The 22,092-nt window shown below is 49.0% G+C and overlaps 2 long non-coding RNA genes across 5 annotated transcripts in view; both read right to left on the reverse strand.

The window, feature by feature from the left end:
- Positions 1-5,676, reverse strand: part of LOC127029255 (uncharacterized) — a 182,128-nt gene extending 176,452 nt beyond the window's left edge. Inside the window, exons 1-3 of one of the 2 annotated variants that reach the window (XR_007768155.1) lie at positions 5,578-5,676; positions 3,746-3,945; positions 505-577 (exon numbers count right to left, since the gene is read on the reverse strand). This is a non-coding gene — a long non-coding RNA (uncharacterized LOC127029255). Of the gene's footprint in view, positions 1-504; positions 578-3,745; positions 3,946-5,577 lie in introns of those variants that run through there. The other variant, XR_007768156.1, reaches the window with a different exon arrangement.
- Positions 5,677-5,678: 2 nt separating this feature from the next.
- Positions 5,679-8,534, reverse strand: LOC127029251 (uncharacterized). 3 transcript variants are annotated; one of them, XR_007768149.1, is made up of 4 exons: positions 8,450-8,534; positions 8,138-8,279; positions 7,509-7,631; positions 5,679-5,720 (listed from the first exon to the last, which is right to left on the reverse strand). It is a non-coding gene; the product is annotated as an uncharacterized LOC127029251 (long non-coding RNA). The 3 variants fall into 3 exon arrangements; XR_007768147.1 differs by lacking the exon at positions 5,679-5,720 and adding an exon at positions 6,769-6,791; XR_007768148.1 differs by lacking the exon at positions 5,679-5,720 and adding an exon at positions 7,140-7,404.
- Positions 8,535-22,092: the final 13,558 nt, after the last annotated feature.

Genomic DNA, 22,092 nt, shown 5'->3' on the forward strand with positions numbered 1-22,092 from the left:
GGTGCCCACCAAGCTGCTCTATCACTCCCCTCTTCAACAAGACAGGGAAAGAAAATACAATGAAAAGCTTGTGGGTCAAGATAAGGACAAAGAGATCGCTCCCCAATTACTGTCACAGGCAAAACAGACTGGACTTGGGGAAAATCAATATAATTTATTGTCACAAATCAGAGTAAGATCATGAGAAAAGAACAAATCTAAAAAACACCTTCCCCCCCCCCTCTTTTTCTGGCGCTATCTTCATCTCCTCCCTTGGCTCATCTTCCTCTCATTCTCTACCTCCTCCCCAAAGCAGTGCAGGGGACAGGGAGCAGGGGTTGCGGTCAGTTCATCACATGTTGTCCCTGCTGCTCCCTTCCTGTCTTCTTCTGCTCTAGCGTGGGGTCCTTCCACGGGGCCACAGGTCCTGCCAGCAAACCTCCTCCAGCATGGGCTCCTTCCACAGCTGCTGACAGGAGCCTGTTCCAGTGTGCGCTCTCCACAGGGTCACGGTTCCTGCAGGCACATCCACCTGTTCTGGCGTGGGGTCCTCCACGGGCTGCGGGTGCATGTCTGCTCCACCATGGACCTCCACGGGCTGCAAGGAGACAGCCTGCCTCACCATGGTCTTCACCACAGGCTGCAGGGAATCTCTGCTCTGGTGCCTGGAGCCCTCCTCCTTCCCCTGACCTTGGTGTCTGCAGGGCTGTTTCACACTCGCATTTTCTCTGTCACAGCTCAGCGCAGCATTTTAGCCCTTCTTAAATATGTCATCACAGAGGTGCTACCAGTGTTGCTGACGGCTCAGCTTTGAGCAGCAGCAGATCTGTCTTGGAGCGGGCTGGAACTGGCTATGCCAGCACAGGGGCAACTCCTGGTGTCTTCTCACAGAAGCCACCCCTGCAGCCCCTGCCCTCCCCCACCCCAGCTAACAAAACCTTGCCACATAAATCCAATAGGACAGCAATCAGCTGCAGGGCAGGTGGGGGGATTGAAAGATAGGGAAAGGGAGCCACAGAGAGAGAGGCAGAGGCGGAGGCAAACCATAGCGATGGCTACAGGCCAGAGAAGGAGGAAAGGAGAGGGAACCAGACAGAGAGAGATGGAGAAAAACAAAGAATAGCGATCAGCCGCAGAGCAGAGAGGGAGGAATTAAAAAAAAGGACAGTGGGGTGGACAGAGAGAGACTGAAAATACCAAAACCCTCAATGAGCTAAAGGGGGGAGGACTTAAAGGACAGGGAGCGAGATAGAGAATGGTAAAGAAAGAAAAATGGGTTATGAGACAGAGGAGGCAGAAAGGGGGGGCGGTCCCGCGAACCCCACCCGGGGGCGGGGCCAGAGGGGGCGGGGGCGGTCCCGGAAACCCCACCCGGGGGCGGGTCGACGCGGGGAAAAACTCGCGTGGGGAAAAACTCGCGTGGGGAAAAACTCGCGTGGGGAAAAACTCGCGTGGGGAAAAACTCGCGTGGGGGAAAAACTCGCGTGGGGAAAAACTCGCGTGGGGAAAAACTCGCGTGGGGAAAAACTCGCGTGGGGAAAAACTCGCGTGGGGAAAAAACTCGCGTGGGGAAAAACTCGCGTGGGGAAAAACTCGCGTGGGGAAAAACTCGCGTGGGAAAAACTCGCGTGGGAAAACTCGCGTGGGGAAAAACTCGCGTGGGGAAAAACTCGCGTGGGGAAAAACTCGCGTGGGGAAAAACTCGCGTGGGAAAATCGCGTGGGGAAAAACTCGCGTGGGGAAAAACTCGCGTGGGGAAAAACTCGCGTGGGGAAAAACTCGCGTGGGGAAAACTCGCGTGGGGAAAAACTCGCGTGGGGAAAAACTCGCGTGGGGAAAAACTCGCGTGGGAAAAAACTCGCGTGGGGAAAAACTCGCGTGGGGAAAAACTCGCGTGGGGAAAAACGATGGCCCACAGGCAGAGAGGGGAATTAAAAAGGGGACTGACAGTGAGGTGACAGAGAGAGACTGAGGTTTCTGTTTGTTTTTAAATCGATGAGCTAAAGGGGAGAGACAGAGGAATTAAGAATAGGGACAGGGAGCCAGACAGAGAGAGAACAATACAGACAAAAAATGGGCTATGGGACAGAGAGGGAAGACATTAAAACATTGGACAGGGACCTGGAACGAAGAAATAAGCAAGAAAAAGCATATTCTAGAATACAGGGCAGAGAGAGAGGAAATTTAGAAAAGGGACATGGAGCCAGACAGAGAGAGGTGGGGGAGGAATTGAAGGGCTAAAGGGTAGATGGGAGGAATTAAAAAAATTGGATAGGAAGACAGACACATAGATGGAGAAAGACACAAATAGTGATGGGCTGCAGGACAGAGACAGAGGATGAAAAAGAGAGGGACAGGGAACACGATAGAAGCATATAGAGAGAAAAAGAACACAGAGAGGTAGAACGAGAAAGAGGGGGACTCAGGAGAAAGATGAGAGGGAGAGGTACAGGGAAGTGAAAAAATGCAGCAGTGAGAGAAATAGAAGGGAGGGGACTGGGATGCAGAAGGGCGACAGAGCTGTCTGGGTGCAGACAGCAAAAATAACATAGGCAACAGGACAAAGGGTTGACAGAGAAGTAAGGGACAGGCAGCAGGACAGACGAACAGAAGGAAAATACCGATGAGCAAAGACAAAGGGACACAAGAAAAAGAAGGAGGAGAGAGAGAAAGATGGGGCTAGAGCACGGGACTTGGGACAAAAAGCAGGACAAGGAACAGGACAGAGGGACTGGGGGTGGGGTGGAGAACCAGATGCAGATTAAGACAAAGAGATGGAGAAAAGAAAAACAAAACAATGATGGCTCTGGACAGAGATGGAGCAAGAAAAAGTAGGGCCAGAGTAGGGAAGAGAGAAAGGAAAAAAGGGACAGCTGGCTGGAAAGGGGGATATAACTAGAAACAATGAGACAGGCAGCAGGACAGAGGGATAAAGGCAGAATAAAGGGAGAGGAAGCAGGACAGATGGACAGTAGGAGGAAAAAAAAGGCCAGGGAGCAGGACTGAGAGATGGAGAAGAAGCGTTAGGGGCAGAGGGATAGAGGTGCAAATACAGGCTAGAGGAAGGACAGAGGGACAGAGAGAGAACGAGAGGGACAGAACGCGGACAGAGAGCAGGAGAAAGAAAAACCAGTGACAAGCAGCAGCCAGAAGCCAGGGGAAGGAAGGACAGGAGGAAGGAGAGAGGGATACAGAAAGCAAGTGAGGGACAGGGAGAAAAATGGGATACAGAGAAAAGAGAGGGATGGGGAGCAAGCAAGAGCAACAGGGAGAATGACAGGAGATGGAGCCAGAGAAAAAACAGGGACTGAAAGCAGGACAGAGAAATGGAAAAGGAAAATTAGGGATGGGTACAAAGCACAGAGAGGAAAAGAATGCCAGGGAACACACCAGAGAAAAAAAAAAAAGACAGGTCAGCTCAGACAAAGAGATGGAAAAGGAAAAAACAGTGATGGGCTGCAGGACAGAGACGAAGGATGACAAGAAGGAAGGAGAGAGAACAGGACAAAAACACAGGCAGAAAAAGAAAAGGAGCGGTAGAACTAGAGAGAGAAAGGGAGAGAAAGGAGAGGGAGACGGAGAGGACAAAGAATGAGGGAGAGAGGAAGACGGAGCAGAGCAGGACAGAAGAATAGAGAGAAGATGAGAGGTACAGGGAAGCAAAGAAAATCACAGCAGCGTGGGAAAGAGAGGGGGCCAGGGGAGGGACAGGGAGGGACCGGGACACAGAGGAGGGGTGACAGGGCCCCAAGGGCCCAGGACTCACCACAGCTCTTGCTCTCGGCGCTGCCAGAAGAATTTGTCAGTTCAGACCCTTCTTTCTCCTGCTCTCCTCCCTCTTCTGTAACTCTGGTCACTTGGCTGTCCTCCACCTGAGAGAATACGTGGGTGTCTCACAGCTCTTACGAGATGAAACTTCCTAGACACGCAGCCTCGCTCGGTTGTGCACTCCATGGCTGTGATGGACTGCAGGATGAGAAAAGAGGCCAGGGATCAGGACAGAGGGGAATAATGGGACAGCGAACTAGGCAGGGGATATAGCAAGAAACAATGAGACAGGCAGTGTTATGCAGATATACAAGCAAAAAGGGGGACGATGGAGGACAGAAAAGCTAAGAGAAAATGGACAGGGAGCGGGGCAGAAATGGAGAAACATCCAGAGATGGCGGGTGCAGGCAGCACCCACGGGTCCGGTGGCAGAGTAGCTCAGGGGCGGTGGGGAACTCACGTGGGGAAAAATTCACATGGGTCATGAGCCACACATGGCAACGGGCATGAGCCACCCACGGACACAGGACTGGGGGGGGGCCACCCATGGACACAGGGGCCAGAGGGGGGCGGGAGCCCCCCGCAGACATGGCAGGGGGGACATGCTTTGGGATGACCTGCACCAGGGGGTCCACCTGGGATAATCCATAGCAGATAACTCACCTGGGATGACCTGCAACACATGGTCTAGAATATCTATTGAGACACACACATATTTGCACATATATCTATTTCCATTATATAGAATATCTATTTAGACATAGACATATTATCTCTACTTACACATATCTCTGTTTCCACTTATTATATAGAATATCTATTTAGACTTACATATTATCTCTGTTTACACTTACCTATTTCCCTTAAGCATACAGACCATCTATTTAGACTATTTATCTTTAGACCTATTAGGTATTTTGACACTTTAGCATCTTTTCAGACATCTCCGCTTAGACTTACTAAGTGTTACATAGTGTAGTGTGGATAGCTCTACCTAGTCAGACTTCTTTCTATTTTAAATTCCTTCGTATATAAAATATATCTTTTTTGCATTTTTAAAGTCCTTTATTTTTTAATTTATATATACACACAAGTTATTTTTGTATTTTAAACCCCTACATATATATCTCGTCAGAATTTTTTTATATTCTATAATCCTTTATATGATACAGTAGATAGAGGTTTCTATTTTGAAATCCTTTTTTATATATAAAACAATATTATTTTTCAATATCTATAAACCCGAGATCTTTTTCTCTATTTCAAACACCTCACACCCATATTTACAGTTTCTATTGTTTTTTAAACCCCCCATCCACCAATTCTCAGGCATTTTGGGGCTGTGACCCACCCCCATCCACCACTCACCTGCTCCTCTGCCACATCATTGCCCCCCCGCTGACACTGCTGCCCCAAATGACATCATCACCTCCCCACACCTCCCCAATCCTCCCCTTTTTATTCACCCCCAAAAAAGGCACAAAATGAGGGAAACAGCCCCAACCAGCAGCTCGTTACTTTAAGACTGTCATTGACATATGTATACACACCCCCCAAAAGGGTGGCTCTGCTAGGAAGCTAAAGGGGGAGTGCTCCCCCCAAACAGTTGCAGCCCCCCCAGCCCCTGTCCTGCAGGCTGGCAACCGGCCCACGAGGCGGGGGGGGGGCAAAGGGGAGCGTGACAGGGGATGGCGCCACATCCCTTGCTCAGGCTCTGCTCTGGGATGTTGCCCCTCCGTTCCCACGCTGGGAGGGGCTCCCCAGGGCAACAAACGCCCCCGGTCCCTCTCGGCCCCGGACTCTCCCCCCAACACAGCCCTTGCTGCGCACCTGCGGGGCACCCGCTGCAGACAGAGCCAGGAGCCTCCAGGCACAGGGCCGGCCCCTTACGGTGAGTCTTCTTAGCCACCGGCAGGCAAAGCTGGGCTGGGGGGGAATCTATTGAGCATCGCGAGATGCTTACACCACCACATCTGAAAAACAAAAATCCCAAACTGTATTTCAGCCTACTAAAATAACACGTCTGGCTTGCTGGGTCAACAAAATTGGAAGTGAAGCATAAAACTTTAAAGAGTAAACTAAAAAAGAAAGAATAAATCTCAGTAATTCACTTTATACTAAAAAGGCGTGCATATTTTTATATACATCCAATAACAATACCTATACGATAAAAGCAGTTGATTTTCCTGTTGCATTAGTTTAACTTGCATAGCTGTGAATTGATACCATTAAATTACCTGTCTCCAAAATACACAGCTATAAGTTGACTAGGGGTTTTTTTTGTGTTACATGATTAGGATGGACATCTGGCCAGCTGCAGCCCAAGAGAGATGCTACTGAACTGCCAGGGAAATGCACCATTGAAAGCGAGACAGAAATAAAGGACTTCAGAGCACTCCATCAAAATATCAGGAAAAACCCCCATAACATTCAGTTGCCTGTCTTTTTCAAGATTTAGACAAAATACCTAACTGCTTAAGCACACCTAATAAGTTATATGCTATAGCTATTTGGCAGTTACAGTTTAAACAATGCAAGTCAATTTGCAGGTTATACAATTTAAGTTTTTTTAACATTTCATTTACGATAGAAAAACCAGCGAGATAGAAGTAAAACTATATAAGGAATCTTCTGAAAAAGAAAAAAAAAAATCAAATCCCCAGTGCTGCAATACATAAGGCTACCAAAAAGGACTGGCAGATTTTAATGCTCTTGGCTGTACTGAAGCATGGAAAGGAACATGTTTTTATGATATCTCAACTGTTACAACTGAGAACCCAAAGACCAGCAATGCCATTGACTTTTGGAAGACATGTTGTGCTTGGGTCTCTGGAAGGAAGTAAATTTTCTTTTTTTTTTTTTTTTTAAAGAGTGAAAAATCTTGCTGCTGGTGACTTCTACTGCCAAGTACATCATCGCTGAAGATCCACTCTGATGAGAAGTTAATAAAAATGCAAGTTCTTTGAATGAGAAGTAGTCCCAGAAAAGGGTTCCCCAAAAACAGACCGCTCGACAGCGATATGCCGACACATCCTGGATCACTGCTGCGAGAGAAGACCGTCCGTAAATTTCTCAGATACAACACACACAAGACAGATCTGTGCGTTGAGCCTCTAACACAAGAAAGGAAGCGCTCGGTTAGCATTATGCTGATGGGCTGAGGCACACGAGACCCTCGGTGTGGCTACCAATGTGCTCGCCTAACACAGAAGAACCCAATGGGAACAGCAAGACCTGAGTAACATAGGGTATAGCACACAGAAAACAAGCGACACAAACTACCTCCTCACCTACAAAGCCCCTTAGGGAATAACGGCGGCGGTCGGCCAATGGAAAGGCCACGATGGCGTGACATGGTGACTCAAAAATCTAAAATGGACACCTTACGACTACAGAAACCGGTGCTAAGCACAAGAGAACATAACTGCCATGACTGATACTAGAGCAAAACCTCATTGGACACTTAAGGAAAAAGGCAAAACTGGAATAACAGAAAAAGCTTGCGTGCCCGGGACTGTGATAAAAGACGACCCCTGGCTGCAGATTGTTACAAGCACAAATAATACACACCCTCGTCTCCAAGAAATTCCAGGGAAGATGGCGACACAAACCCACGCTGGAAATAAGTGCCTAGTCAATGCTTCTAAGTAACAATGCCTGTGACATCGGGACGGATGCAAAAATTAAGTCGGGGAACAAAGTAAGTAAAAGGCACGGAGAAGCGGAGACCTCAGAGTTCTGGGGGGTATATTTTTACATACCTAATGCCTTACGAGATGAGACTCATCTGACATTGAGCCCCGCATACTGAGATGCGGAGGCCCAGACTGTTTACGCCGCGTCTCTTGTGACTCTGTTGTACCTCCCGTCAGCTGTGGGGAAGACTAAAACAGAACAGACCTCATCGACGTCCAAATCCAACTGCAAAACCAACTGAGAAAGGCCAATGAACCCTCCTCCCTTTCCCAACCATCCCCCAGTCTCAAAACTTTACAAACCCCTTCTCACCTCCTGAACTGTCCGGGAAGGAACCCCACTGCTTCCTGACAGCTCCTGCCCTGTATTTGCACCCCTGAACCCCCTGCATTGGCCACTCCTCAGGAGCTGTTCTGAGCTGCACCCTGCATTCTGCAGCCACCTCCTATCTTACACCTTCCCACAGATGCTGGGCTCTGCTACAAGCCCACAACACAAGTGAACTCCTGATGCTTATAATCTATGAGGGGCCTGCCGCAAGCTGCAAAGGTTCTAGGGACAACACGGTTCTCTGTGGGCAATGGGGAAAGGCGATGAGCCATCCCATACCCTGAAAGACACTATGCCTTAGGTCCCTGCTGCTTTCCTTGAAAAATGCCAAAACTCCATACACAGGCACATGCAAGATGCTCACCCTAAGCCCTGCTAGATGATCTCACCATCAGTCCTGTTAAGAGAGAGAATATCAGCAGCTCACACAGTATACAGCAAAACCAGGGAAGAAAACAAGGTTCCATCTTCAATAGAGTCAGGAATTCCAGAAAAACACAAGGCACCTAGAACAATAAAAAAAAAAATGCATACTATTAAACTATCTTGCCACCCCTGAACACTCAATACAAAACTACTGACCAGGGGAAAAAAAAAAAACACAAACCACACCTGCATACAAGCATACTTTCTACTATGTGTGCTGCTGAACTTTGACTGGTCCCAGTGCTCTTACCTCAAACAGACACCTCCACTTCTCTAAATGCCAACACACATCTGCCCAGACAGCTTAGACAACTCAAAAAACTACCATCAACTGAAGAAACAGCAGAGCACCAACACCAAAGAAACCCTGGAGCAGAATGAGCTCCCTGATGAGCGGCTGTGGCTCATATACCCGGGCCCCGCCCACACCCCCTTCCCACAATCCCCTGGGAAAGGGGAGGGGCCAACCACCAGAAGACAAAAGGCAGCCAGAGGAGCAGCAGGGAGTTTTCTCATCTGCCTGAAGTTTACAGCGTGCAAAGCGCTGAACAGAGAAAGCGACCCTTACCGGAAATGACGATACCTGCTCTTTTTCTACAACTACATCTACGCTGCATCAGCAACGTGACCGGGTAGGGAATTGAACTTAATTTTTCCGGGGCGTAGATAGACAAAGATAGATGTCCTGCTAAGTTATGTAAGAAAGTAATTTGTTAAACGCAATAACAATATTGTTATCAAAAACGACGTGCTTTACTTTCCTACAAAAATCCCAAAATGCCATGGGGTTACGCTTCATTTCTAGCAAGACCATACATACTACCTAACTTCTACCAGAACTGCCTTCTGGATAGGACCGAATGACAAAGCAGAATTAGATCCCGTAAGAATCCCTTCCCAAAAATATCTCCGGTTGCAAAGCAAATTATTTATGGTAAATTGCCGATGATTCAGGGTCACCTTGGCGGTCTCTCTGAGCGACTCCCTTAACAGAACTAGATGAGTCCCAAAGAGCAGAAAACGCTAAAAAACCATGGAAATACAAGAAATGTATCAGACACTGTATGAAGCAGCCAATTAACACCTAAGAGCTAGAACAAAAATAAGGTGCAAAACAGAACAAAAAACACCACGGAGATGCATGTCAATGGCAATAGGTGAAGGCTATTGCCTCTCTGAAAACTCAGGAGGAGATCTGAGCTGACGATCGACACTTTGGGGTACCAGATAGAAACTACTATAAGGCAGAAAACAAAAAGATGGCTCTGGAGCACAAAGATGGCTTCGGAAAAGGTTCTGACAGAACAAGAGGCATCGTCACAGGGATTAGAGAGATCCCGAAGGGGCCAGGGAGACCAAAGAAGTCTCGGGGATGCAACGAGCTCAAAAGGGAATTGAACAAAGTACAGGTGTCCTCAGGGGACCGGGGACCGAATGGAGGCGCACCAAAGACGAGAGGACGAAAGACCAACCGGTAACGGATAGGGTTCTGAGGGGAAGAGGGGTGCAAGCATCCTCCCGAGCTAAAATGGGGCTCTAGGGCGTAGGATGTCTCACAAGAGCTCGGCAAAGGGAGCGGAGGAGTCCCAGGGGCCTGAGAGACCAAAGAAGCCTCAGAGGTAACAATGAGGAACTCTGAAGGGGATTTCACAAAGTACAGATGTCATCAGGGGCCGGGGGCTGAATGAAGGCATCCTAAATGGCAAAGAGTAAGATAAGAGCGCTCTGAAGAGCACAAAAAAATAAAATCAAAAGGGAGCTAAAGCACTACGAGAGTGCTGTGGAGTACAAGAAAGGACTCGAAGACATTGTTATAGAGAGTAGGAATTGGAGGGGGCAGGGTAAGAAAAGAAGGCTTGGAGACACACGAGGGCCTTGGAGTCTCAGGAGGGCATCTAGGCAAACTACAGACTGAATGGGAGAGGAACCGAACGGAGACACCCTCGATGGCAGAGAAAAGACAAAGGAGCGCTGCGTAGCAAAGAAAGAAGGGAGCTCTGGAACAAGAGAGATAGAAGGGGATAAAGTGCTCCAAGGTGCTGTGGAGATCGAGGAAGGCTCGGGAGGCTGACTGTGAGGAGAGGTTGTTGAGGGGGCCGACAGACAAAAGAAGGCTTAGGGACAACAGGAGGAACTCGGGTGATCATCCAAGCAGAGTACAGGTCTCGGGTGGCCAGGGACTGAACACAGGAATCCTAGACAGCGTAGAGGAACAAATGAGTGTTCTGTGGCTCAAAGATGGCCCCACCTGAAGTGCTACAAGATGGATGTGCAGCACGAGGAAGGTCTCGGAGGCATCGTGACTGGGAAAGAAGAGTCCCGAGGGAGGAGAGACAGAAAAAGGATTGGAGACACAGCGATTAAATCCAGAGGGATCTGAACCGAGTAAACATGTCATCGGAGGGCCAGGGAACAAATAGAGGCACGGCTAGAGGGAAGAGAGGACAGAATGACTGGGCTGGGTCACAGATATGGACTCGGGAAGTCCTCTGAGGGAACAGAGGGGTGGAGTCTGCTACAAAGCTAAAAGTGTGCTAAGGGCAACCTCGAAGGCATCGACAGGCATCGTGACACCATTAGAGGGGTCCCGGTTGGGCCAAAGACACCAAAGGCGGCTCAGGGACACAAGGAGGAAGTCCGGAGGGGTTTGAACAGAGTACAGATGTCGTCGGAGGCCGGGGACCAAATGGAGGCACCCTAGATGGCAGAGGGGACTCAGAGCGCTCCGAGGCACAAACAAGAGGACGGGTTTCTGAGGGACCGCGAGAGGATCAAAGTCCGCTACAGAGCTCAAAGGGCTGTGGTACACAAAGAAGGCGTCTGAGGAGGCACGGTGACTGGGAGCAGAGGGGTCAAAGGCTCGGAGGGATAAGAGAGATTGAAAGGGAGGCAAAGCGCTACCAAAATGCTGTGGAGCGCAAGGAAGGTCTCGGGAGGCATCCTAGCTAGCATAGAGAAGAGAAGAATGGTCTTATTTGGGAACGGAGATCTTGGGAGAGGCACGATTGCAACAAAACGAGTCCAAAGGGGGCTCACGGAGCCAAATGTGCTGCAGGGAACATCGAAGACCTCGGAGGCATCGTGACAGTAGCAGAGGGGTTCTGAGAGGGACAGACAAAGAAGGCTCGAGGACATGATGAAGAAGTCCAGAGGGGATTTGAACAGACTACCGATGTCCTCAGGGGACCAGGGACTGAACAGAGGTATCCTAGCTAGCATAGAGGACAACAAGAGCATCCCGGAGATGAAAGGTGGCATCAGGAAAGGTTCTCAGGGAGGGAGAAGGGCGCAAAGTGCGCTACAGAGCCAAAGAGGGCTGTGGGGCACAAGGATGGCCTCGGAGGCACGATGATGGCAGCAGAGGGGTGCTGAGAGTGAAAGAGAGAGAGAAGGCGGCTGTGGGACACAATGCAAAACTCAAGAAGGTGTCCCCGCAATGTACAGATGTCCTCAGGGGATGCGACTGAATGGAGACATCCTAGATGGCAGTGAACAAGGCAAGAGAGCTCTGGGGCACAGAGCAAGCCTGAGGAAGGGTTCTGTCTGAATAAGAGAGATACAAAGAGGGCTGCAGAGCTCCAAGGGTGCCGTGGGCCACGAGGACAGTCCGGAGGCGTCGTGATGGGAACGAGAGGGCCCCGGGGGGGACAGAGACAAACAAAGTATTGCTGACACAATGAGGTGCTCGGGAAGGGATCTGAACAGAGTACAGATGTCCTCAGGGGACCGGGGACGGAATGGAGGCATCCGACATGGCAGAGGGGAAGGCAAGAGTGCTCTGGGGCACAATGAAAGCCCGAGGAAGAGTTGTGTCTGAATAAGAAAGATACAAAGCCTGCTGCAGAACTAAAGGATGGTCGTGGAACGCAAGGACGCTCACAGGAAGCATCGTGACAGAAATAGAGGGGTGCTGAGGTGGCCGGAGAGACAGATGGTGGCTCGAGGACACAAAGGTACTCGGGAGGGGATTTGAACAGAGCACAGATGTCGTGAGGGAGTCGCTGACCCACTGGAGGCAAGCGAGATGGAGGAGAGGACAAAAAGACTGCTCTGAGGAAGAGGAGATGTTCTGACAAACCGAGAGGGGTACAAATTATGCTCCAGAGATAAAAGCGTGCCGAGGAGACCCTCTAAAGCCTCAGGATGAACCAAGAGAAAAGGAAAAAAAAAAAGACGTAAAGAAAACTTAAAAGCAACAGGGTACGTGACAAACAAGAATTAAAAAAGAGGGTAGACAGCTTGATAAAAGTAGACATAGAAAATTTAAAAGCAAAGGTACAAGGCAGAGGAGAAAAAATTAAAAATAGGGACAGAAAACTAGATAAAAGTAGACATAGGAAAAAAATGAAAAATGAAGGCATTAAAGGAGAAAAAAATAAAAATAGGGACAACAAACTAAATAAATGGAGACATAGAAAGAAAATGAAAAATTGAGAGAGTACCCAACAGAAGAAAGAATTAAAAAATAGGGACAGGAACTAGATAAAAGCAGACGTAGGAAAAAATTGTAAAAGCAACAAGATTAAGGAAATAAAGGAAGAAATTAAAAACAGGAACAGCAAACTCAATAAACAAAGACATAGAAACAAAATTTAAAACGACAGGGTACAGACAGTCGAGACACAAAAAATAAAGACAGTGAACTGGATAAAGTAGATACAGAAAAAAAGTAAAAGCAATGTGACACAGGACAGACAGGAAATAATAAATAAATAGAGTTAGGCATCTTGATAAAAGTGAACATAGAAGGAAAATTTTTGAAATGAAAACGTAGAGGACAGGTAGGAAAAAGTAAATAATAGAGACCGAAAAATGCATAAAGTGAAGCTAGAAACAAAAATTACAAATGAAGACATTGAGAGGAAAAAATTTAAAAATAGTGAAGAAACCTGAATAGACGGAGACATAGAAAGAAAATTCTAAAACGATGGGGTACGGGACAGACAGGAAAAGTTTAAAAAACAGAAAGGAAATTTAGAAGCGACAGGGGCACAGGACAGAGAGGAAAAAATAAAAAATAAAGATAGTGAACTGGATAAAAGTAGACATAAAAACAAAATTTTAAAAGCAATGGGGTATGTGACAGACAAGAAATAAAAAATAGCAATAGGCAGCTTCATAAAAGTAGACATAGTGTCATGGTATAACCGCAGCTGGCAACTAAGCACCACACAGCTGCTCGCTCACTCCCCCACCGGTGGGATGGGGGAGAGAATCGGAAGGGTAAAAGTGAGAAAACTTGTGGGTTGAGATAAAGGCAGTTTAATAGGGAAAGCAAAAGCTGCAGGCGCAAGCCAGGCAAAACAAGGAATTCACTTGCCGCTTCCCATCGGCAGGCAGGTGTTCAGCCATCTCCAGGAAAGCAGGGCTCCATCACACATAACGGTGACTTGGGAAGACAAATGCCATCGCTCCCAACGTCCCCCCCCCTTCTCCTTCTTCCCCAGCTTTATATGCTGAGCATGACATCCTATGGTCTGGAATATCCTTTGGTCAGTTGGGGTCAGCTGTCCCGGCTGTGTCCCCTCCCGGCTCCTTGTGCCCCCCCAGCCTCCTCGCTCGTGGGGTGGGGTGAGGAGCAGAAAAAGGCCTCGACGCTGTGTAAGCACTGCTCAGCAGTAACGAAAACATCCCTGTGTCATCCACACTGTTTTCAGCACAAATCCAAAACATAGCCCTATACTAGCTACTATGAAGAAAATTAACTCTACCCCAGCCAAACACAGCACAGTTACAAAATAAGAATAGGGAGAAAAATACGGAGAGATATCAGAAGACAATTTCAAAAGCAATGGGGTACAGAACAGACAAGAAAAATAAAAAAGACAGACAGTAAATTGGTTAAAGTAGACATGGAAAGAAAATTTTAAAAGCGACAGGGTACAGGATAGACGGGAAAACATAAAAATAGGGACACCGAAGTGGATAAACTTTGACATAGAAAGAAAATCGAAGAGAGCGACAGGGTACAGGACAGACAGGAGAGAATTAGAAAATCAAGACAGTGAACTGGATAAGAGTAGCCATAAGAAACAAAATTTTAAGTTGACAGAGAATAGTATAGACAGGAAAAAAATTAAAAAAGGACAGGAAACTAAATAAATGGGGCATAGAAAGAAAATTTTTAAAGCACCTGGGTACAGGACAGAGAGAGAGGAATTAAAGAATAGGGACAGGAATCAGATAGAGACATAGAAATGTTAAAAGCAACAGGCTACAAGAAACATAGGAAAGAAATAAAAAAATAGGAACAGGGATGAGAACAGAAGGAAACATTGAAAGAAATTTGAAAAGTGGCAGGGTATACGGAAAAAGGGGAGGAATTAAAATTTAGGGAAAGGAAGCCGGATAAAGGGAACTGTTGAAAGAGAAATTAAATAGTGATGGGGTACAAGAAATATAGGAAGAAGAAAAAAAAAAAACAGAAAAGGGAGCCGGATAGAGGGAGACGTAGAAGGAATTTTAAAAAGCAACTGAGTACAAGAAACATAGACAAGAATTAAAACACAGGGACAGGGAGATGGATAGAGGACAACATAGAAAGGAAATTTAAACAGTGATCGGGTACAAGAAACACAGGCATATTAAAAAAACAGGGACAGGGAGATAGATAGAAGGAACCATAATAAGAAAATTGTAAAAGAAACGGGGTACAAGAAACACAGGAAATAATTAAAAATAGGGACAGGGAGATGGATAGAAGGAAATGCAGAAAGAAAGTGTAAAAAGCAATGGGGTACAGGACAGAGGGAGGAATTAAAAAATAGGGACAGGGTGCCAGAAAGAGGGAAAAGTAGAAAGACAAATTAAATGCAACCAGGGTACAAGAAACACAGGGAAGCATTAAACAATAGGGAGAGGGAGCCGCAGAGAACCATCAAAAAAAATTAATAGGTGAAGTGCTACAGGGCAAATTTGGCAGAAGAGTAACAAGTTTTGGGGAGCCAGACGGGTAGGGGGCTGGTGGAGAGGGAGACAGAAGCAGGGACAGGCAGAGAGAGATCTGGGGAAGGGTGGCAGAGATCGACGGGTATGCACACGAGAGAACGCCTGACTCACCACAGCTCCCGGCACCGGCAGGAGACCTTCACCGCCCCAATGCTTTTCCTCTGCTCTCCGCAGCAGGCGCCTCGATGCTCCTCCACCACGAGGCTTCCCAGAAGGTCACACGTGCAGCCGATGGAGGCAGCGAGCTCCCAGCACCGTGTGCTGGTGGTCTGCTCTGTCGGGGATGGCTCAGAGGGATCCTTCCTCGCCGCAGGGACTGGGCATTCCTTGCTGGAGGCAGCTGCCTGCAGGACCCCCTTCGATTCCCTCCTCAGCCAGTTCCCCTTCCTCAGCTCCCTCAGGCAGGTGTGCCTGGGCAGACCTTCCCCGCTACAGGGAGGAATTACAAAATAGGGACAGGCAGCCGGACAGAGGGAGACATAGAAATAAATTTTAAAAAGTGACAGGGTACAGGACAGATGGGAAAACATTAAGAAATAAAGACAGGGAGATGGATAGGGGGATACGTAGAAAAAGAAACTAGAAAGCGGTGGGGTACAGGAACACAGGGAAATGTAAAATAGGGACAGGGAGGAAGATAGAGGGAGAAATAGAAAGAAAATTCAAAAGCAAGGGGTACAATTCACACAGACACAAATTAAAAAATAGGCCAGGGAGATGGAGAGACAGACAGACATATAAAGACAGTTTTAAAACCGATGGGGGAAAGGAAAGAGCGAGAAGAAATAAAAAATAGGAAAAGGGATCCAGATGGAGGCATAGAAAGAAAGTTTGAAAAGCAAACAGGGGCTGGCCATTCCTTGCTGGAGGCAGCTGCCTGTGCAGGACCCCCTTGGATTCCCTCCTCAGCCAGTTCCCCTTCCTCAGCTCCCTCAGGCAGCCATGCCCAGGCAGCCCCCTCTCCAGCTAGAGCCCCTTCCCACAGCAGGGCCAGCCCCATCCTCAGCCTCACTGGCCACACCTGGGGCTGCCCCAGCTCCAGCCCCAGCTGGGGCCCATCGGGAACAGGGGCCATTGCCAAAGCCCCACAGCACATCACCCCCTGCCCTGCTCCTGTCCACAGCCAGGAGCTCTGCACCCAGGGGCTGCAAACACAGCCAGGGGCACAGAGGAGGCAGGAAAGTTTGTTCCTTAAGGCACATAAGAAATCCCGGCAGTGAGCTGGCTACAAGGCTCAGTGCCCAAAGGCAGCAGGACAGAGGGAGAAAAGGGAAGAGAAAAGCAGGAGGAAGGACAGGGGGACATAGAGAAGAGGTGTGGGACAGGGAGCCAGAAAACGGGATGCTGCAAACAAGAGAGGGACGGGGAGCCGGACAACTGTGTAGACAAAGGAGAGTGGAGAGACTGCTCAAAAAACAGAGAGAGAGAGGGAGGAATAAATGAGAGAGACGGGGAGCAGGAGAGGGAGGCAGAAAAGACCAGCAGGACAACAGGACAGAGAAAGATAAGGGACAGGGAAAAATTCTACAGTGATAGGGGAAAAGAAACATAGGCAAGAAATAAAGATAGAAAGAGGGAGCCAGATAGAGGTAGACGTGGAAAGAAAATTTCAAAAGCGACAGGGTACAAGAAACATAGACAAGAACTAACAAATAGGGACAGGGAGATAGAAGAAGGGAGATAGAGAAAGAAAGTGTAAAAAGTGACAGGGTACAGGACAGAGAGGCAAGAATTAAGAATTAGAGACAGGGAGATGGACAGAGGGAGATGTAGAAGGAAACTTGTGAAAGTGACAGGATACAAGAATCATAGACAAGAATTAAAAAATAGGTACACGGAGCTGCATAGAGGGAGACGTAGGAAGAAAATTTGAAAAGCCACGAGGTACAAGAAATACAAGCAAGAAATTAAAATTAGGTCAGGGGACACCGAGAGGGAAAGGTAGCAAGAAAATTTAAAAAGCGACTGCGTTCAAGAAACATATTGTCTTGGTTTCAGCTGGGATAGAGTTAATTTTCTTCTTAGTAGCTGGTACAGTGCTAAGTAGTGCTTATCTTAAGGATTTTTCAGTTTCCCGTGCTCTGCCAGCAAGCAGGTGCACAAGAAGCTGGGAGGGAGCATGGCCAGGACAGCTGACCTGAACTAGCCAAAGGGCTATTCCATACCATAGAATGTCATGCCCAGTATAGAAATGGGGGGGAGTTGGCCAGGAGGGGCGGATCTGCTTGGGCATCAGTCAGCAGGTGGTGAGCATTATGCATCACTTGTCTTTTCTTTTTTTGTTGTTATATTCCTTTTCATTACAATTATTATTATTAGTTAGTATTATATTTTATTTTACTTTAGTTATTAAACTGTTTTTATCTTAACCCATGAGTTTTACCTTTTTTTCTGGTCCTCCTCTCTATCCCACAGGAAGGGGGAAGCAGCTGCGTGATGCTTAGTTGCTGGCTGGGGTTAAACCACGACACAGATGCAAAAATTTAAAAATAGGGATGGAGAGGTAGAAGAAAAGTTTCAAAAGCGATGGGGTACAAGAAACATAGGCACGAATTAAAAAATAGTGACAGGGAGCCTGACAGAAGGAAACTGTGGTGAGTTGACCTTGGCTGGCTGCTGGGTACCCACCAAAGCCGCTCTATCACTCCCCCTCCTCAACAAGATGGGGGGAGAAAATACAAAGACAAGCTTGTGGGTCGAGATAAGGACAAAGACAACACTCACCAATTACTGTCATAGGCAAAACAGACTTCACTTGGGAAAATTAATTTAATGTATTGTCAATCAAAATCAGAGTAGGATATGAGAAATAAGAACAAATCTGAAAAACACCTTCCCCTGCCCCTCTCTGTTTTCCTGGGCTCATCTTCACTCCTGACTTCTCCACCTCCTCCCCTGAGCAGCGCAGGGGGACAGGGAGCAGGGATTGCAGTCAGTTCATCACATGTTGTCTCTGCCACTCCTCCTCCTCACACTCTTCTTCTGCTCCAGTGTGGGGTCCCTCCCATGGGGCCACAGGTCCTGCCAGCAAGCCTGCTCCAGCATGGGCTCCTCTCCGTGGGGCCACAGCTGCTGCCAGGAGTGTGCACAAGCACAGGCTCTCCATGGGGTCACAGCTTCCTTCAGGCACATCCCCTGCTCCAGCATGGGGTCCTCCACAGGCTGCAGGTGGATGTCTGCTCCACCATGGACCTCCATGGGCTGCAGGGGGACAGCCTGCCTCACCATGGTCTTCCCCACGGCTGCAGGGGAATCTCTGCCTTGGTGCCTGGAGCACCCCTCCCCTCCTTCACTGACCTTGGTGTCTGCAGGGCTGTTTCACACTCACATTTTCTCTGTCACAGCTTCTGCGCAGCATTTTTTAGCCCTTCTTAAATATGTCATCACAGAGGTGCTACCAGCATTGCTGATGGGCTCAGCTTTGACCAGCAGCGGATCTGTCTTGGAGCTGGCTGGGACTGGCTGTGCCAACATGGGGGCAACTCCTGGTGTCTTCTCACAGAAGCCACCCCTGCAGCCCTGCCTCCACCCCCAGCTAACAAAACTTTGCCACTTAATACAACAGCGAATCGGCTGGGGCAGAGAGGGGGGGTTTGAAAAATAGGGAAAGGGAGCCACAGAGAGAGAGGCAGAGGGAAAAAAATAGCAATGGGCTACAGGCAGAGAACCAGACAGCCTGCTTGCAGCCAGAGAGAGAAGTATGTGAAACAACTCTGCAGACACCAAGGTCAGTGAAGAAGGAGGGGGGAGGTGCTCCAGGCACTGGAGCAGAGCCCCCAGCACAGCCCCACCTGCCGTAGTGCGGCTCTGGGCAGCCCCGCCACGTCCCCGCCGCTGCCTCTGGCTCCAGGCAGCCCCTCCGCCCAGCACCAGGCAGCCCTCGCTGCTGGCTCCGACACGGCATGGCACCCCCATGCCTCCGACACAGACCCCACCGCACCACCACCCTACTCAGGGCTTTCCCCGACACCCACCGGTCAATCGTGCAGCCCTGCTCACCTTCTCCGTCAGTGCAGCCGCAGCCACAGCCCGGCAACACTCAGCAACCGCTCCGCTCTTCCCTTGGCTCGCACCAGCCCCTCCACCAGCAGCCACCCCTTTACAGGGAGGGGCCGTCACCATCAGCCTCACTGCCTGCACCGGGACTCCAGCCCCGGCCCACAGCTGGAGCCCAGCACAAACAGGGGGCCATCACCCAACGCCCACAGCGCATCACCTCCTCCCCTGGGCTCCATCGCAGCCCGGTGCAAAGGAAGAGCAAACGCAGCCAGAAGAGCAAAGGAGACAGCGAGCGTTTATTCAGTCATGCATGTACCAAGTCCTGGGAGCGAGTCTGCTCCAGGGCTCAGGGCCCCCAGCGCTCCCCTGCCCCTGGGACACCTCAGCAGTCGTTTCCGGAGCTGCGCTTGTCAGTCCAGTGGGCAATGGATAGTCGGTCGGTCGGCTCCTGGAGCGATGGGCTGCTGGGCAGAGGCGGAGGCTGCCAAAAATGAGGAGCAGGGCGCAGGACACTAGAAGAGAGGAGAAAAGTGGCAGCCAGCTGGACAGCGGGGGTGTAGCGAGAAAGCATGAGGCAGGGAACGCGACAAGATGGAGAAAGGAGCAGCAGGGAGAGAGGAAGAGAGGCAGCAGAAAGAGGGAGAGGGAGCAGGGACAGAGACCAACAAAGAAGGACGGGGAGCGGGATGGAGATGCAGAAAAAACTAGGATGGACAGCACAACAGAAAGGGAGGAAAAAAGAACAGGGGCAGGGAGCCGGCCCGAGAGAGATGGAGAAAGACAAAAAAAGCAACAAAGAACAGGGCAGAGAGGGAAGAATGAAACAACAGGGACAGTGAGCCGGGACAGCAAAGGATGGAGAGAAGGGGTGGCGGGGGGAACAAACAAAACAAACCACATAATTCTTCCTTCTGCCTTGTAGTTAAGAAATAGGGACAGGGAGCCAGAAAAAAAAAAGAGAGCTGGAGAGCAAAAAGAATAGCAATGCATACAGAAAGAAGAGGGGCAGAATTCTAAAATAGGGTAATCGGGGAGCCAGAGACAGTGAGATGGAGAAAGGACAAAAGCAACGGGCTACAGGGCGGAGAGGGAAGAATTAATGAATAGGGACAGAGAGCCGGCGAGAGAGACGGAGAAAGGCAAAAGATCACACAGGCTATGGGGCAGAGAGGGAGGAATTAAAAACCAGGGACAGGGAGCCAGACAGAGACATGGAGAAAGAAGGAAAAAAAGCAGCGATGGGCTCCAAGATGGATGGGGGGAAATAAAAAATAGCAGCAGGGAGCCAGACAAAGAGAGATGGAAAAGACAAACAAATAGCCTGGGGCTACACGACAGAGAATGTGGAATTAAACATAGAGAGAGGGAGCCGGACAGAGAGACAGACCAGGGGAAAAATCCAGAGAGGCTATGGGGGGCAGAGGAGGAATTAAAAACTGAGGACAGGGAGGTGAACAGAGAGAGACGAAGATCGCAGGGAGTAGCGGTGGGTGCAGGAAGAAGAGGTAGGAATTAATAAATGGGGCAGTGAGATGAACAGAGAGGGACGGAGAAAGGCACAAATAGCAGCAGGGTACAGGGCAGAGAGGAAGAATTAAAAAATGGGGCAGTGAGACGGACATAGAGAGATGGAAAAGAAAAAAGCCATGGGCTACGTGGCGGAGAGGGAGGAATTAAAAAACAGGGATGGGAAGCAAGAAGGAGCAAGATGGAGAACGGGGGAGGGGACACCCGAGGGGCAACGGGACAGGGAGGGAGGAATTAAAAGTGAGGGATGGGGAGCTGGGAAAGGAGAGGCAGAGAAAGAAACAGAATCGCAACGTGCTACAGGGCCAAGAAGGGAGAAACTGAGGGACAGGGAGCTGGACAGGGAGAGCCAGAGAAAGAAAAAACCAACAGGCTACAGAACAGAGAGGGAGGAATGAAAAAATAAGGATCTGGAGCTGGCAGAGAGAGAAGGAGACATGAGAAATAGCCAGGGGCAACAGGGTAGAGAGAGGGAGGAGGAAAAAAAACGGGATCCAGAGCCGGACAGAGAGACAGCAAAAGAAAATTATAGCGATGGGCTACAGGGAGGAGAGGGAGGAATGAAAAGATAGGGACGAGAAGCCAGACACCGAGCGATGCATATAGAAAGTATGGCAACAGCTAGAGAGCAGAGAGGGAGGAATTAAAACATAGGGACAGGGAGCCAGAGAGGGGGAGGGAGACAGATAAGACGGGGGAAAACCAGAAAGCCAGGCTACAGGGAAGAGAAGGAGGAATTAAAAAATTGGGATCCAGAGCTGGACAGAGAGACGGAGAAAAAAGTAAAATCGCCATGGACTAAAGGGCCAGAAGGAAGAAGATGAAAAAACTGGGAGCGGGAGATGGCCAGAGAGAGACAGAGAAAGCAAAAACCGTGATGGGCTCCAAGACAGAGAGGGAGGAATTTCAAAAAGGAAGGGGCCGGGAGCTGTACAGAGAGAGACGGAGAAAGGGAAGAGAGCGACGGGCCGCAGGGCAGTGAGGGAAGAATTAAAAAGTAGGGACAGGGAGCTGGGCTGAGAGCGATGGAGAAAGGAAAAAAAAACCTGTGACAGGCTACAGGGCAGAGAGGGAGCGATTAAAGACTCGGGACAGGAAGCAGGACAGAGAATGGAAAAATAGCAACAGGCCGCAGGGCAGAGAGGGAGGAATTAAAAAATGGGGACAGGGAGCCGGACAGCGAGAGATGAAGAAAGACAAATAATAGCATTGGGCTACAGGGCCGAGAGGGAGAAACTGAAAAATAGGGACAAAGAGCCAGAAAAAGGAGAGACAAAGAAAGAACAAATTGCAATAGGCCACAGGACAAAGAAGGAGGAATTAAAAAAACTGGGACTGGGAGCAATCCACAGAGGGACACTGGGGAAAAAAATTTAACGCGTACAGGGCAGAGAGGAAGGAATTAAAAAAAATAAGTAA

Source organism: Gymnogyps californianus, unplaced genomic scaffold (assembly GCF_018139145.2).
Source record: "Gymnogyps californianus isolate 813 unplaced genomic scaffold, ASM1813914v2 HiC_scaffold_85, whole genome shotgun sequence".
Taxonomy (NCBI): Eukaryota; Metazoa; Chordata; class Aves; order Accipitriformes; family Cathartidae; genus Gymnogyps; species Gymnogyps californianus.